Source organism: Solea senegalensis, linkage group LG20 (assembly GCF_019176455.1).
Source record: "Solea senegalensis isolate Sse05_10M linkage group LG20, IFAPA_SoseM_1, whole genome shotgun sequence".
Classification (NCBI taxonomy): Eukaryota; Metazoa; Chordata; class Actinopteri; order Pleuronectiformes; family Soleidae; genus Solea; species Solea senegalensis.
Window position 1 is genome coordinate 1904892 of NC_058039.1, and position 15313 is coordinate 1920204.

The 15313-nt window shown below is 43.4% G+C and overlaps 1 protein-coding gene across 1 annotated transcript in view; it reads right to left on the reverse strand.

The window, feature by feature from the left end:
* Window positions 1-15313, reverse strand: part of LOC122786453 (exostosin-1b) — a 109674-nt gene that overhangs the window by 30311 nt on the left and 64050 nt on the right. The gene's annotated exons all lie outside the window — the stretch shown is intronic.

Sequence of the window (15313 nt, forward strand, 5' to 3'; positions counted from 1 at the left end):
CTCGTATTTGTCGCCTTGCGAGGACCAAAAATCCATAAACCCTGTGGAATGAGGACATTTTGGCTGGTCCTCAAAGGGGATTTTTCAGGGTTAAGACCTAGTTTTAGGGTACGGCATTTAGTTGTGATGGTTAATACATTATGTCTATGAGGGTCCTCATTACGAATGCGCACAAACACGTGTGTGTTCCAGGTGTGAGGACCTTAAAGAAAAACAAAAAGTCCCCAAAATGTCAATTATTACATCTTAAGGTGAAGACATGTTGTATGGTTAGGTTAAGGTTTGAGTAAAGGTTAGGGTTATTAGTGATGGTTAAGGTTAGGGTGAGTCTCCAGGTAATTAATGTAAGTCATGTAATGTCCCCTGATGTCATGGAAACAAGACTGTGTGTGTGTGTAATTTATAAATATACATGTGCACACACTAGCGCTGAATTCATCATTCATCAGTTGACATTGCTGTACTTAAATGTTAGAAATATAATAATAATAATAATAATAATGATGATAGATTTTATTTATATATCATTTCTCATAAACTCACATTAAAAGCATAAAAATGAATGAGACTGAGATTATTGTAACGTTGAGTTCTGATCCTTAAAGCTTGGCTTATAGGACGGTGAGGGTTTGATTCCCGGCTCAGCTGATGTGTCCCTGGGCGAGACACTTAACCCCCACGTTGCCTGTGACAGCAGCGTGTGAACGTGTGATAGAAAAGATAGAAGTGCTGCACATGGATGCACTGTATGACTGTGTGAGTGAACGTGTGTGAATGGGTGAATGGCAGAAGCAGCTCTTCCCACTTTGTCTTTACTCCATATACAAACAGAGGAGGTCACTTCTTCAAACAGATTTTTAACAATGGCCACATTTATTTATTACTTTGCTTCCATTGTTAAAAACATAAAAATAGAACTAATGAGCCCCGAGGGTTGTGTAGGTTGAGGGTTAAGAGAGTGGTGAGGCAGAAAATCATTTTTCATTTAGCCATCGTCTATACAAGGTGAAGGTTACAAGGCGCGCACACACACACACACACAGACACACACAGACACACACACACAGCTCTACTGATGATTCTGTGAGCGTACTGTAGATTGTACAGGAGTGTGACAGCGACTGCTGATGCTGAGGTTTGTGTGCCGGTGAATGTAGACTGAAATGACAGGGTGAAGCCGGAATAAACAAACTAGAGCTGCAACTAACGATTATTTTCATAATCGATGAATCGGTCGATTATTTTTTTTGGTCCATAAAATATCAGAAAACCTTAAAAAATGTTGTCAAACCTGGAAATGATGATGTTCTCAAATGTCTTGTTTTGTCCACAAACCAAAATGATTGACTTTTAATGATTTCTTTGTTATTCAGAGCAAAGAAACGAAGAAAATGTTCACATTTAAGAAGCTTAAACAATCGGAAATCTTGTTTTAATCATGAAAAAAGCTTCAAACCGATTAATCGATTATCAAAATAGTTGTCGATTCATTTATTAATCGATTAATAATCGATTCATCGATGAATCGTTTGAGCTCTAAAACACACACACACACACACACACACACACACACACACACACACACACACACACACACACACACACACACACCATTGAAACGTTGCCTTTAACCACTCTGTGATGAAGTGTGTGGACACGGCAGCGTGTGATGACACAATCCCACCCTCACTCACATCTCCATGCATAACACTCTGCATAATGCAGTTATTGCAGGAACACGTGTACACTGAGACACGCACGCACACACACACACACACACACACTTGCAGTGTCAACAGGCGACAGCTGCACAGAGACGAAGAAGCTATCTTAGCCCATATTTCCACACCAGCTGTCTGCCTGGACAGGGTCTGTGTGTGTGTGTGTGTGTGTGTGTGCACAACACACCAGCATGTGATGGCACTGCATGTCAATCAATTTTGAGTCACACTCCAACCTGTCTGCTGTCGTCTTGCTTTACTAGCGCAGTGTCGCTGTTGCCTTTGTCTTGGCATAAAACAACTTCCTGTGTGCAGTAATGGAATGTCGCTGGGCTAATCAAGAAACACAGTGAACGCTTTCACACTGACACGGTTCTCGTTCAGAAGATTTGGTGATTTCCAGCCCAGAAGGTTTGTTTCCCTCATGGTTCATGATCCATATGAAAAATCCACCACGTTTCTAAGTGTTAATGTACACAACGCTAGGCCAGTGTGAGAAAATGATGATGTCATAGCTCCACCGTCTCCTCGCGTTTCAGTCAAATAAAGATTTATTTAAAAACACAACCGTTTGTACATATCGTGCAGTCTTTGTGTGTACGCTACGTCTTCTTCTTTGTCTGTGGTGTATTTCTGTGGCAGCGTTACAGTGCCACACACAGGCCTGGCATACGTACTACAGCATAGGATTAAGAGACGGCTGCCACAAACCATAGCCGTGTTGTTTGTGTTGGGTTTGTGTGTTCAAAAATACCATGTAGTGCGTTGTTATCGACCGGCAGTGCTAACGATGGCCAGCCTGAGATACACTCGCGTTTCCGACCTCTCGAACTCGGGGGGCGTCGTCACTCGCAGGTCCGACTTATGACGTCATTCTTTTCTTGCAGCCCGAGGAGAGAGAACACATTTCTGAATATGTACAGGCTTTCGTGGGTTAAAGGTTTTAATGAGAGGCCGTGACAAGGAACATCCCCTGCTATGGAAACCCACTCTCACCTCCTCATTACCTCTCTGTTCCATTTCTCACCCTTCCTTCCTTCCTTCCTTCCTTCCTTCCTTCCTTCCTTCCTTCAGAGGCCACAGCTTTCTTTCCCCGTGTTTTCCACCTCTCTTTTCTTTTCTCTTTCCTTTTCATGTCTAACAGCAGCTCTCCCTCTGCTTTCTGTCCACATGACCTTGAGCCACCATTGTGTTCAGAGCCTGCAGGGTGTGATTGTGTCTGCGTGTTTTTATTCATATTCAGAAGTGTGTGTGTGTGTGTGTGTGTGTGTGTGTGTCCACCATTAAGAGAAAGAGAGTGAAGAAGCACTTAATGTAGGAAGGACGGAAAACAAGACTTCATCCAGTGTCTGCTCATGTCAGCGTGTCTGACAACTGTAAAAACTCTCTACCAGCCGCGATGGCAACATCCTACACTGTTGCCGTGACAACCTGTCATTAAGTGCCTTCATTTGCGGAAACTTAATTACACGGGATCGGCGCTGACGAGGAGTAAGGGGGTGAAAGAGGAGAGGGATTAGACGTGTGTGAGTGTGTGTTTCAGTAAACACATTCACAGCTGACTTCACCGGTATCTCAGAGAAACCTCGGTCCGATCAGACGCCGTCTCTGCCCTCGGCTCGTCCTTAGCAACCCTGACTGCTCCCTCGTGACCCGTGAGATAATAATCAGTTTCTCAAGAACACGCTTGGTAGTTAGTTACTGTTGCTATGTAAACAGTCAAATTTATACGCACTCCTCTTTTCACATGAGTCACAGATTTTATCAGTGACTCAGTGAATCTGCGGCTTCAGTGCCTGTTCACCCTCTGACCTTCAGAGAGAAGAAAGCGGGATCCAATTTACCGCTCACTGAGGCTGTGGTTTGGATGATACACCACAAACTTACAAAATGCTCATAAAACCTGCGTCACACTGGAGGATAATTGGCCAGAGTTCAATTCCAATCTAATCCTTCCGACTGATTTGAACAGATTATCTGACCAAATCCTCCTGTAGTGTGAGGGGTTAACTATGGTGGCGAACGCACGGCAACGACCCAGAACACATGCGACGAGCCGCATGTTCATAAACGCTGCAGATTCAAAAACACAAACGGAAACAAACGTGAGAAACGCGCTGCAGAAAGAAACAAAACACATGCATCGACAGAAACACGCTGCAAAAACAAAACGTCGCAAAACCGAAAACAAACACAAAACTAATAACTAAAAAACAAATAAAATAACTTCAGTTAAGTATCGTAGAGCTGCACGACAACGAGCGCTCCCACTTTGTGTGTGTCATGTGTGTTTCTGTTGTCCACCTCCATGGCTGGTTATATTCTGAAGTCACGTTAAATCACGCAAGATTCTGTGGGAGTTTGTGTGTACGATCACATTTGAATTTCATTCACCTGAAGATCCAGCGACAGTCATTCACAGAACCACAAATCCAATTACAATAATGAAAGAACAGCTGACCCATAATTACAGATGTGTTCATGTATCTGAAGACAGATTCCAGCAGTGATGGAACAACAGCCTCGTTCCTCCTCATAAACACGAGCATGTGAGTCGACGCATATTGTCGCGTGTGTTCCCACGAGACGAGGACAGATGTGCAGGCTGAGTGGGCTTATGGGTAAAAAGATGGCATCTTAGGCTCCGTGCTGAACGTGTTTGGTGTGTGTGTGTGTGAGACAACTGGAATCCATGTGCATTTATAGCCTTCTGCACCCACTTTATTTTCACCCCCCCCCTCCTTGTTTACCCCATGACTGAGTGGAAAATAGTGTGTCAGCATCTGTGCATGTCCAGATGTGTGTGTGTGTGCACTGTCCATTTTTGTCCAGCCTTCCTCCTCCTCCTCCTCTACATAACACCTGCTGTACACTGTGCAACAAATTCATTAGCCTAATTAGCACCTCATTAGCCAGCTTATGCTAGTTCCAATTAACATGGAAGGACCCAGAGGTCTGCCCGGCCAAACAAACCGTCTCTCTGTGGTCAAACCCGTGATGAGCCTGCGGTCCGTCCACAGCCTGATGACACCCACGTACAGGACTGTGAAGACTTTCCTCTGCACAAAGACAGGCACAGTGTGGTGTGTGACATACATTACTGAAAAATGTTGAAAATGATGTCATGCTCACCACGTCTTCACAGTTATGGGAACATGTGGCTGCAGAAAACACAGCACAGGAAAAAAAACCACCAGGCAAAAATGATTTGGGAGTTATTTTCTGCACTCGATTCAAGTTTCCACATACGAACCAGTGCATACATCACTGTTCACGTGCTTTGTGGCGTGAAGTCACAGACAGGTTAATAAAAATCTACATGCTCAACACGTCTGGAAAGTGAAGCCAAACCACGAGTGCCTGACACCAGAACTCTCTTCAAAGGCCACCAGGGGGCAACGACACTGGATGTAAAATTAAGCCAATTTGCAAGTCAATGCGAAAATCACCATCTTTCTCACTCCCTGTGAATCGTAACATCTTCCTGAAACGTCCATTTTGTAAATTATGGATTAATTCACAGTCGAATAAAAGATAAAACACAGGGACATGGACACTGACCATCAACCATCCAGTGAGTGGACAGTTGCAGTCAGGTCCAACCCCTGCTTTACCAAATATGGCCAAAAAAAAAGATTAATTCAAATTCAAGGCAGTAAAATTGCAGTTCACAAAGTTCACAATGTGTGACAACTTGGTTAAAGTATCACAGTCAATGTCCTATTCAGGGCTGCAGCTAACGGTTATTTTCATAATCCATTGATCTGTTGATTGTTTTCTCTATCGTTTGGTCCATAAAATATCAGAAAATGTTGATCAGTGTTTCTCAAACCTCTTGTTGTCTGGTCCAAAAACCAAAAAATATTCAGTTTGAATATTTTCTTTGTTACACGGAGCAAAGAAAATATTCACATTTAAGAAGCTGAAGAATCGACTTCCGGTTGATGATGTAAGAGAGCAGACGTCGGCTTCGGATCTCCCGATCACATTTGCTTCATTTTTTACTTAGTCATCGGACTTTTTTCTATCAAACTGTCACGGCGCGTTACAAAGTCATTTTGATACATTTGACGCTAAAATGAGCTTCTCTAAACACAAGAAAAGTGGCACTCAAACTCCAGTTGTGACACGAGCCACCACTAGCATAGCTAGCAAACTCTCGGCCATGGCCGCTAGCGCAGCCCCTGTTAACGTTACCAGCGAAGGTGCTAACGCTAATGCTGACGCTGGCCTACCTGTCCGAGGGGACGCTACTGACACAATCTCCATGTCGCAGCTGGTGGCCGAGCTGGCGAAGCAGAGAGCTGGTTTGAAGAATGATGTCTCTGGGCTGATTCAAGAGTCCTTAAAGCCACTTCAGACAACCATGGATGCCCTCAGGGATACGGTCGGCTCGTTCCAGACCCGCCTCGCAGCCACGGAAACCATCGCCGGAGAAAACTTTGAGCGACTGACAACAGCCGAAGCCACAATTCAATCTCTCCAAACCCAGAATCAAACTCTGTTGGACCGTGTTGACGACATGGAAAATAGATCACGCAGATCCAACCTGAGAATAGTGAACATCCCGGAGGGCAGCGAGAATGGTAAGGACCCGGTCAAGTTTATTTCTGAGCTCCTGGAGGAGTGTATGGGTCCTGACGTGTTTACCAGTCCGCCTGAACTGGAGAGGGCTCACCGGTCACTGGGTTCAAAACCGAAAGAGGGGAAACCAGCAAGACCATTCGTCGTGTGCTTTCTTCGCTTTCAGCAGAGGGAGACAGCCCTACGGTGGTCCAGGAACCATGCGGTGAACTATCAAGGGACAACTTTGAGGTTTTACCCCGACCTGAGCCCCGCACTGGCGAGAAAACGAGCAGCCTATAACGGTGTGAAACACGCACTCTTCCAGAAGGGAGTCCGGTTCCGTATGATGTACCCGGCTCGCCTGGTGGTAACCTTTGAGGCGCAGACGTTCACCTTCGAGTCACCTGAAGACGCCCAGGAATTCTACAACCACCGAGTAATTAAGGAGTGATAAAAACGTCCGTGACTGTTGGCGCTTACTATTGAGAAGAATGGCCTCTATACAGGCACTGGACTTAACTGGACTTCACACAAACAATACTTTCACTCACTCTCATTGGTGGACTCAGGTATCCTTTTCCCTCCAATTTCCTTATTTTCTGTCTCTTTTATTGCCTGTTTATGGTTGTTTTAGGCATATGTGTTGAGACATTCAATGTGGCATGTAAATATTATTACTTAGGAATTCCCCCTAAAGTAAGCAATTTAATACCTGATGCTGGGTTAATGCCCTTTTATATTTGTTTTTGCTCGAAGTGTCATGTGCGCTTAATATAATCATTATGATTATTATTATTTTTCACCTTTCTTCTCTTTACCCTGACAACTTCATCAGCCATAAGTTCATATAGTGATGTTATTACTTTTGCACAAAATGATCGGGAGTACCTACAGCGAAAATAGAGTTAATTAGGATGCACTCCCGGAAGAACAGGGGAGATTTGGCGAGCCTGCAGTTTTCCTCAGTTGGGGAGGCAAACATAGGCATTGATTTTTGGTTTTATTATGTTTTGTTGTCATCATGGGTAATTTGGGGTTCTGTTAGAGTTGTAAGGGTGTTGGGTGTGTGCATCCCTGGATTTCAAATCCATTTCAACAGTTTTATTAGCTTGTTTCCATCATTTTACTATATACTTTTATGTGGAGGCACTCTCTCTATTCTTCAGAGTGGATGCTGGGCTGTGGTGCGGCGAATCGTGTATACAAATACAAATATTACTGATCGATCTAGTAGACCATGAACGGGACACAGGAAAGTAACCAGGTTACAGGTGGGACAAATATAAGATTTATTTCATGGAACGTCAAGGGTTTGAATGGACCTGTAAAGCGAGCTAGAATATTTGCACACCTTAAACTTTTAAAGTGTGAAGTTGCCTTTCTGCAAGAAACGCATTTAATGGTCAAAGACCACTTCAGATTAAAAAAACCGTGGGTTGGCCAAATTTTTCATTCAAGTTTCAATTCCAGGTCACGTGGCGCAGCAATTATAATTCATAAAAAAACAATCTTTAATGCCACAAACATTATTTCTGACCCACATGGCCGTTTTGTTATCGTTTCAGGGTCCCTCTATCACAAACCTGTCCTACTGGTAAACGTGTACGCGCCCAACTGGGACGATGACAAATTCATAGAAAAATTAATCTCATCCATACCTGACTTAAACTCACGCTCCCTAATTTTTGGAGGGGACTTAAACTGTACAATTAATCCTTCCCTGGACCGTTCCAGCCCAAAGTCTAAAATTCCCTCCAAGATGGCTAAGACACTATCATCATTTATGAACCAAACTGGATGTTTCGACCCCTGGCGGTTTCGCTTTCCTCATAGTAAGGTATTCTCTTTTTTTTCACATGTTCACCATTCGTATAGCAGAATTGATTATTTTTTCATAGACAGCGTATTACTCCCCTTTGTTAAAAACATAGAATATTCCACCATAATTGAATCCGACCATGCCCCAGTAATATTAGATTTCTCCTTTCCACTTAACTCCTCTGACCGGCCTCCATGGAGATTTGATACTGCACTACTGACAGACGAAGGATTCTGCCAAATGATTTCAACAGCCATTGATAACTTCCTAGAAACCAACAACATAGATAATATCTCCCCCTCCTTGCTGTGGCAGACTCTTAAAGTGGTAATAAGGGGGGATATTATCTCTTACACTTCTAGGGTGAATAAAACTAGGAAGCAAGAACAAGAGCGACTTCTCAGTTCAATATTTGACATAGACCGTCAATACTCTGCCTCTCCTACTCCGGAACTCTATAAAAATAAGCTGGATCTTCAAACCAAATATGATTTATTATCCTCCGAAAAGACGGAACGTATGTTGCTGAAATCGCGAGGTTTTGTCTATGAACATGGCGAGAAGGCTGGTAGACTGTTAGCGCGTCAATTAAAATGCAAGTCCTCCGATCAACTGATCACACAAATTCAAAAAGAAAACGGGGAGCTTACCACAGACCCCCTTGAAATCAACAATACCTTCAAGGCATTTTATTCAAAACTCTATACCTCGGAAGCACCTAATGACAATACCGATATGCTTAACTTTTTTAAGAATTTAAACACCCCTGTTATCAGTCCCACCTATAAAGCAGATCTAGAACTACCCTTTCGTTTAACAGAAATCTCAAATGCGATTTCGGCGATGCAGAGTGGCAAGGCCCCGGGTCCCGATGGATATCCTATTGAATTCTACAAAAAATTTTCAACCAAATTAGCGCCACTTATTCTTGAAATGCTTAATGATTCGGTGGGTACTGGGGCCTTGCCACGGACGCTAACTGAAGCATCCATAACACTTATACCAAAGCCCGGGAAGGACAAAACACAATGTGGATCATATCGGCCCATCTCATTGTTAAACAGCGACATTAAAATTTTAGCTAAGATACTTGCTCGACGTCTGGAATCGGTTACAGGTGAGGTGATCTCCCCTGATCAGACCGGTTTTATGTCTGGTCGTCACTCCTTCTCTAACATCCGGAGCCTTCTTAATATCATATATTCTCCTGCATCCGGGGGGATACCAGAAGTGGTTATCTCCCTGGATGCAGAGAAGGCTTTTGACAGAGTGGAGTGGGCGTATTTATTTGAATGTCTGCGGGCCTTTGGTTTTGGACCAACTTTTATAGCCTGGATTGAACTCCTTTATGCCTCACCAAAGGCATCAGTGGTCACGAACGGGAAACGATCTGAATTTTTTTCTTTATCAAGAGGGACACGTCAAGGGTGCCCACTAAGTCCACTCCTGTTTGCATTTGCCATTGAGCCCCTGTCTATCATGCTAAAATCATCCCCGGAAATAAGTGGAATCTCTAGATGGGGGAGGGAACACAAGGTGGCTCTATATGCCGACGACCTTCTGTTGTACGTGTCTGACCCGGTGCGGTGTGTTCCCCACATAGTCCAGGTGTTGCATAGATTTGGTGTTTTTTCAGGATATAAGACTAACCTCATGAAAAGCGAGTGCTTCCCAGTGAACAATTTAGCACTTGAAATTCTACAAGAGGACCTGCCATTCCATCTGTCTAAATCTGGTTTTAGATATTTAGGAATCAATATTACACGGACTTTTCCTAAATTATTCAAAGATAACTTCACACCCCTCGTTGATAAAATAAGAAACGATTTACAGAACTGGAGGTCCATTAATCTCTCATTGGCTGGAAAGATCAATTGTATTAAAATGAATGTGTTGCCCCGTTTCCTCTATCTTTTTCAATGTCTCCCTATATTTCTTCCAAAATCCTTTTTTCAGTCCGTTGATAAAATTATATCATCATTCATTTGGGGGGGTAAAGTTCCTAAAATACAGAAAAGGTTTTTGCAGCGACATCGATCCCAGGGCGGATTAGGTTTACCAAATTTGCTTCACTATCATTGGGCGGCTAATATTCAGAAAATCATATACTGGCTTCATGCCCCAAAGCTGTCGTGGTGTGAAATAGAAAATGAGTCATGCATTTTGACATCCCTCCCTGCCTTGGTTACCTCGAGTCTCCCTTTGCCTACTCCATCTCATACCTCTAACCCTGTTGTTATCAATACTTTACGAATTTGGTCTCAGTTTCGAAGACACTTTGGTCTAACAGATTTTTCTCTTCTGGCTCCTATCTGTGATAATCATCTATTTGTCCCGCCTAGATTAGACAACGCCTTTGCCCTGTGGAAGAGACTTGGCCTCTCCAAATTTAAAGATCTCTACAGCGAAGGCGTATTCTCTTCCTTTACTAATCTCTCTCAAAAATTCAACCTCCCCGGCTCAAGTCGTTTCCGATATTTCCAGATCCGACACTTTATGCAAAACCTAGATTTAAACTTTCCCAATGTACCTCAATCTACCGCTATGGATGGCATCCTCCAAATTCCGTCCAATTTAAAAGGCTTTATTGCGAGAATCTATTCACACATATCATCTCTCGGAGACACCTCTCTCAATAAAATTAAAGGGGAATGGGAGGAGGAGCTTGGGGATGTAATTCCTGAGGAATCCTGGACCGAAGCTTTGAAGAGAGTTAATGGAACTACTTCATGTGCTAGGCTGGGTGTAATTCAGTTTAAAGTCTTGCACCGTTCCCACCTCTCCAAGTCTAGGTTGGCCAGAATTTATCCTGAGGTGGATGAAAACTGTAGTAGATGTCATGTTGCCTCGGCTACACTAACACATATGTTCTGGTCATGTTCTTCCCTCTCAGATTATTGGTCAGATGTCTTCAGAATCCTTTCAAAGGCTCTATCCTTAAATTTGCAACCTAGCGCCTACTCTGCCATCTTTGGTATAGTGTCAGCTGACCAACAGATTAGCAATAAGCATAAGAACATTATTGCATTTACAACTCTATTGGCCCGCCGAAGGATTTTGCTGCTCTGGAAATCCCCCAAACCACCAAGCACCTCCTCATGGATGAGTGACCTTATGCTGCATTTAAGTCTTGAGAAGATCAAATACACACTTAGAGGGTCAAAAGACCTCTTTTATTCCACCTGGAACCCAGTAATATCTTTCATAAACAAACTTAAAACCCTTCCTGATAATTCATGAATACACAAGTACTAGATCCTGAGGAGTGATGCATGATGTCGCACGGCGAGCTCGGCCTCCTCTCCTACTTTCAAGATTTACTTTCAAACAAGCTGCCTCCACTCTGTTCTCTTTCTTCTTATTATTATTATTTATTTATTTTTCTCTTTGTCCAATTCTTTATACATGTTGAATGATACCTTTACCTATCAATATCATAACCTTTATTTATTTATCCATTTATTTGATCTCCATAGACCGGGATGCACTAGATGTTGTAGGGTGGGTGGGTGGGGGGTGGGCATTTGTGTATTTGTTTGTTTGCATATGTGTTCTGCAAAAAACTCAAAAGCTTTGTCCTTTTATATAACTGTCTTTATGTAACTTGTCCTTAATAAAAAGATCTATGAAAAAAAAAAAAGAAGCTGAAGAATCAACACTTCATCGATTATCAAAATAGTTATCAGATATTGACGCGCTAACACGCTAACGCGCAGATAATGCTCCAGCACACAGTGGCTGCTAATTGCCAGGTAGTGTCAGAACACATGTGATGTTGGTATTATAATCAGAAAAGTACCATCAATCATACTAAATACAATCAGACACACAAACATTGACTCGAGCAGAACGTTAGCCGTTAAAACCACCAGCCGGGTCACACTGGACCCATGAGAGCAGCTTAGAACCATCACACAACGCGTCCACATTGTTAAATACTCCATCATGTTGTTCAGAGGACACTGCGTTAAAGAAGGTGGCCAGGTGCTACCACAGGTGTCCCAGCAGAGAACACACATCAGAACCCTGACCAGCTTCATCTGAAGAGCTTCTGTCAAAGAAATGACTCAGTGACCCAAACACTGTACGACATCATTGATTGATGAGTGAGTGACAGGTGACAGTCTGATAGAAACTGCATCGGTGCATGCAGCTATTTCTATAATGACTTGAGACGCATTGATGGACCACACGTGTGAACTTACATCTGCACTGGGTTTTATCGTCTATACCTGGGCGTAAGATCTTAAGTGGGACTTAATATGACAGGTCTTTCTGCGCCGTCGAGTCCAATTTCATGAGGGGACTTTTTGATTGATGGGTTCATGTAATCCCTCGCTTTGACTTTTTTTCTCTCTGACACTCCATCACTCTCGCGATGAAGAGTCAATTCAGTTCACATTTTCAGTTCAAAACCGGCGAGACTTTCTCTGCTGACCAACAGTTCCAGTCTACACACTGTGTCCCAGACTCAAACAATATGCACGTGTCTACAGGACCATAATGTTCCAGAGACCAAACTGGCCGACCAAATGTAAGCTGTGAATCCAGCATCTGAAGGGGTTCCCTCACTTGACCACCAAAATTCAGGCTTTTATTTAATTCATATGAATAAATAACCAGTTTACTGTTAAGTCCAAGTGATCGATTGTCCTGAAGCATATTTAAGACCACCATATTACAGTGACCTTGACTCTTGACCACCAAAATCATCCTGAAGTGAATTCAAGTGAATATTAGGACCAAATTCAAAGGGATTCTCTTGAGGCATTCTTAAGATAACACATTTGTCAGGTCAAAGTGAGCTTGACCTTTGACCACCATCAGTTTGTGAACATTGACGCCAAACATCGAAGGATTCCCTCGAGGCGTTCTGAAGATGTGACATTCAAAAATCCAAAAAGGTTTGTGAGGTCAGAGCAACTGTGACCTTTGACCTTTAAGGTGTAATCAGTTTGTGGTGAAGTGAACGTTCACAAGAATACACCAGACAATCAAAGTGACAGCATGAATTATTCGCCAACGCGGAGGCACAAAAACCCAGGGTCTGTGTCAGTGGGAGGTTGTTGATGTAGGTTTTATTTTATTTCACCAGATTTCTGTCCCGCTGTGTCGGAGCAACTTGGTGCGCAATCTTCACAGGGATCTGTCAGATTCTGTGTATCTGCACTGGATCCATAATATTACTATTCAAATGAGAGCCGGGCAGTGATTGGAGCGGCAGGTGGTGGGTGTGACCCATGCAGGACTGAAAAGCAAAACTTGCCGTGAAGACGGGGCTCATATGAATGCAGGCTCACATTCGGCACGCTCGCACAAACTTTTCAATCACGACACGTTTGCCAGCTCTTTCCCTCCAGCTACGGTCCCTTCTACCCCAACATGCAAGGCAGAATATTTTACAAATACCCCGATAACAAGAAGTCTTCCTGCCGCGATACTAATTCACGATGACGGCTTTATCCTTGCAATCTTTTCAATTTGTCCTCTTGGATTTCTTCCACTGCCAACAGATGGAGGCAATTTTTCCGTTACATTTAGTGTCTGCGTGGCAGTCGGAGGCCCCAACTACTACACACACACACACACACACTCCCACGGGCCTCCAGAGTAAGGAAGTGAGGTCAATTTCAAACTGGATGACACATATTCCACGCATGTATCCAAGAATATTTTGGGAATTTGTTCTCATAGGCAGCCGCAGGACTGCACCTCTACACTCGTGTACTTAAACACACACACGCACACACAGTTGGTGTAAGTTAGTGCCCGACTGTGTGATCTTGCAGATGAGGGGTCCGGGGTCCGTGGATGTTCAGTGGACACCAGCCGTGCCTCGCTCTGGACTGTGCACATAACTTTGTGTCTTCATGTGTGTTTTGATCCGTACGTGTGAGACAGTCTCAGATTTTGTCTTCAGAGGACGCTGGAGTTGTCCTTCCATCTAACATACACTCACACACGTCACACGCAGAGAGTGAGAGGGAGAGTTGCTGCTTAGAAAGGACACGCGTATCGTTCACGTTACATCCTGGACGGGTCGCCCATCCATCACAGTGCAAACATACTCACTTTCACACCCATGTCCAATTAACCTCTGCATGTTTTCTGGACTGTGGAGGGAAACAAAGAAGGACTCGAACCAGTGACCCTCCTCCTGTGAGGCAGGAGTATCCGCCCCACTGCAGACTCTTTCACGATAAATCATTCCCCAGCATCTTAAAGCGTCTAAACAACACACACCCTCACATAAAACCAAGCCAGCGCACTAATGGACACAGACTCAATTCCGCGTCCACCATTGCACACTAACAACCTGATTTTCAAAGCATCACCGACCATTATCTGGATCCCATCTGTTGCTCTGTCTCTCCTCCAATGGACGAGCAGAAACTTAAACGCATCTAATTCCTTGTCTGCAGACACAATTTAATATATTTCCTCTGAAGACTCCCCGAAATCAAAAAATAAACCCAGTCCTGGAGCCACCTGAGTCCCTCAGAACAACACCACCAATCAGAAAAGGCTCAGGAACCAACCCTCAGTGGTGCCAGAACTAATTCAGTAAAAGAGATCCTCTGTCATCAGTCTAGATTTCTTCTTCTTCTTCTTAAAATTGCTCTTTTTAGCAGAAATTAGAAGTAGCTGCTATATTTTCCAAACAAGGTGTTTGAGCGTAGTGGAGTTTTGGTTCCAGAGACTTAAGCTGGTCCCCACAGGACATGAAGTGACCGTGGAGGACACTGATGAGATGGACTGAAGAGGTAAAGGTGACATTTTTAATGGTAGATTTGAAAATAAGTCACATTTTTGCAGCAAAGATGTTTGTTGGTCGCGTCAGTGGGAGCTTTCAGACGTCATCTCACAGCCTTCATCAACGACAGCTGGCTACAAACCGACCAGGTTTTAACCATTAACTATCACCATGACAACTGCATTTGTTGATGAAGACAGTGAGATGTGGTGGAAAGCTCCAGTAAATGCTAGTTATTCCACTTGTTAAACACTGGGTTGCGTAAACAAGTATTAACTCTTTGTGCCAAAGTCTAATGACTGTTTTCATGCTTCATCATTTCATAGTTACTCGGTACAATTATGGAAAATTCTCTCTTTTTTTTTTCAAAAATTCTCTTTGGAAAGTGTCAGACGTCCAACGTGAGGTCATCACATGATCTGACCAAAACTTCCAAGATGTTAAATATGCTGA